At 40.7% G+C, this 3,117-nt stretch overlaps 1 pseudogene; it reads right to left on the bottom strand.

The window, feature by feature from the left end:
• Positions 1–2,141: 2,141 nt before the first annotated feature.
• LOC120615880 (uncharacterized) lies at positions 2,142–2,260 on the bottom strand (annotated as a pseudogene).
• Between the last annotated feature and the right edge of the window lie 857 nt (positions 2,261–3,117).

Here is a 3,117-nt window from a genome sequence, read left to right as displayed (position 1 = left end):
AGGCAGGAGAGCAGGTCTGACAGAAGAACCTGCATTTAAATTCCATCTGATGCAGTGGAAGTTGTAGGGGGGCTACCTGCACGACCCTGTAGAGCAAGATGAATAACAGGCATATTTCTTTGGAATACATTCTGATTTTTTGGAGCTAATTGTTTCATAAGAGAGATAAGACATCGGCTAAAAAACTTACCATTTCACTCTCTGCTTAAAACACTTTAATATCCTTCAGGACACAAGCAAAGCATGTAGAATGGTTCATGACTTGGTTCCTTCCTGTCAGTATAAGTTAAGGATGTTTGAAGCCGCAAGTAATAGAATGTTCAATGAACAGTGGCTTCAACCAGTGTGTCTCAAGCTCTAATATATCTTTCCAGTCACCAGGGCTTCTTATTAAAATACATGTTATATTTAGGAGGTCTGTGGTGGGGCCTGAGATTCTGCATTTCTAACTCGCTCCCAGAGGATGATACTGTTAGTCTATGGCCTACAGTTTGAATAGCGAGTCCTCTAAAAAGTAGAATTTTCCCTCCTTCATATAACAAGAAACCTGAAAGTAGTTCCAGATTTGGTTCAGAAAAACAGTCAGTGCTCTGGGATTGACACATTTGGGAATTGGCAAATTATAACTCACAGGCCAAATCTAGTTCATTGACTGTTTTTGTAAATAAAATTTTATTGGAACACAGCCATGCTCATTTGTTTATATGTTGCCTGTGTCTGCTTTCATGCTAGAACAGCAGGGTTGTGACAGAGACCACAGGGCCATAAAGCCTAAAATATTTATGTTCACCTAACCATTTACAAAACAAGTTTGCTGACTCCTAGCTTAGATGTTATTATTTACTCTGGACTTGGGCCCATCGCCTCTCCCAGACTCAATGAGGACACTGTTAAATGGGGAAAAAAAGCAACATGGCTGCAGCGTGGCTCCTCTCCCTCACATCCTGCCATCCTCACCATGCAACTCATCTTCCAGCCATGGCATACTCTTGGCAATTCTTCAAAGAAATTGTGCTTTGTTGTGGCTTTAGAAAATGCCAAGTGCCTTTTGAGGACAGTGAGAAGATCACTGGAGTAGAATGTTTGCCTAAAATAATGCACAGGTCTACAGCTGGGCAGGTCGTAATGGGAGTGACATGGAAGATGGCCTCAGGTTCCAAGCAGAAGAGTTTGGACAAACAGCTGGTGGGGCATCCTGAAGGTTTTTAAAGCATGAGATCAGGTTGCTGTTTTATAGGTATAACTCCGGTTAACGCGAGGTAGAATGACCTGTTGTGTTAGTCGGCTCGGGCTGCCATAACAAAATACCATAGAGTGGGTGGCTTACACAACAGAAATTTATTATTTCACAGTTATGGAGGCTAAAAGTCCAAGATCAAGGTACTGGAACATTCCATTTCTGGTGAGTACTCTCTTCCTGGCTTTGTAGATAGCTGTTTTCTCGTGGTGATCTCACACAACCTCTTCTCTGTGCACTAAGAGAGAGGGTGGGAGGAGAGAGAGAGAGGAGAGGGAGGGGTCTCTTGTGTTTCTTCCCCTTCTTATTGGGTTAGGGGCCCACCCTAATGACCTCATGTAACCTTAGTTACCTCCCTAAACACCCTGTCTCCAAATACAGTCACAAGGTTAGGGCTTCAACATAGGAATTTAGGCAGACACAATTCATCCCATAACAGCCAATAGAAAGAAAAATTTAGGTAAGAAGACAGATTGGACCACTAACGAAACATTAGAGGCTGAAAAGACAAGGACCTGACTCAGAGCAGTGGGCTACAGGAATAGCAAAAGAGGATGTAAAAAAACCCCCAAAACTGTAGGTCTTGGTAACCGAATGAATTTAAGCAAAGGCTGTCTCTGACAGCTGCATTGAAAGCCTGGTGATTAGGGAATAGAGCCACGGTTAACAGAAAAATGAAGATGTGGGAGCAAGAGCTTCTTTGGGCAAATATGATAGTTTGGGATTTAGTCAGTCTGAGGTATTGTGAGGTTATCCAGATGTACTTGGGGGATGAGTAATTCCTCTGTCCTTAACTGAATACTACTTAAAACACCTTTAATCAAGAAGTTTTTTTTTTTTCTTGGTTGACTTCACAGATTGCAAAGACCTCATCTGCTTACAATCCCTTATTTTTTATTTTTTATGCTTACAGCACCTGGTCTTCCTAAGTGGTCTCCCATCCAAGTACTAACCAGATCCGACCCTACTTAGCTTCTGAGATCAGACAGGGTCGGGCTTGTTCAGGGTGGCATGGCCATAGACCTAATCAAGAAGTTGTTGATATTGAATTGTTAAAAAAAAGTCATCACACTCTCCCCTTGAATTATTTAATTATTTGTAAGGATGACTATCAGGTTCTTCATTATCTAACCCAACTACATATGTTAGTTAGGATTTAAACCAAGTTCTCTTATTCTGATCGGTGGTATGATTCTATTTCCACAACATGTTACACACACTATTCTCTATAGAGATATTTGGTGGATATTCATTTATGTATGCATTCAAGTGATAAATACATAGTAAATATAAATTAATTACAAGATACAGTTCTAGACACAGTAATTTGAAGATATCTAAAAAGGAGCTAACTCTAGTCTGCATCAGAAGTGAGCTTAATAGTTCTGTTCTGAACATGCTGACTCATTTTCTCATCTAAACCTTCACTTCAGTTTTCTTTAACTGTAAGAAAAGAAGAGGCAGTAGCATTCTGGGAAGGATCTAGTTCTGCCACACCAAAGTTAAAGAGGAGGCTGGTAGAAGAGATAGGCTAAATGATGATATCTCTGAGAGTTGAGTTGACAGCCCTACCTGGTGGAAGCTGGCTCTGGAAGAAGCAAGCCAGAGATACAGCCTGAAAACAGGGTGCAACCACAACACAAACCTAACTGTGTCTTATGTTTGCTTTACTTGTGGAGACAATAGATTCATACAGCATTATAAAGTCTCACCCCAGCCTGCCTTCTTTAGTAACTGGAAGAAGAACAAGTCAAAGCAAAAGAACTTCGGAATCTTTCTAGTTGTTCCCTAGGAGTTATTATTTCTTATAATGGTGCCACTTCAAAATACTCTTTGAACTTGATGCTCTGAATTCCAAACGTCTCAAACAATACAGTCTG

Source organism: Pteropus medius, unplaced genomic scaffold, assembly GCF_902729225.1.
Source record: "Pteropus medius unplaced genomic scaffold, Ma_sr-lr_union100, whole genome shotgun sequence".
NCBI classification, from domain to species: domain Eukaryota; kingdom Metazoa; phylum Chordata; class Mammalia; order Chiroptera; family Pteropodidae; genus Pteropus; species Pteropus medius.
The sequence above is the reverse complement of the archived record's forward strand: the minus strand, read 5'-3'. Positions and strand labels throughout refer to the sequence as shown.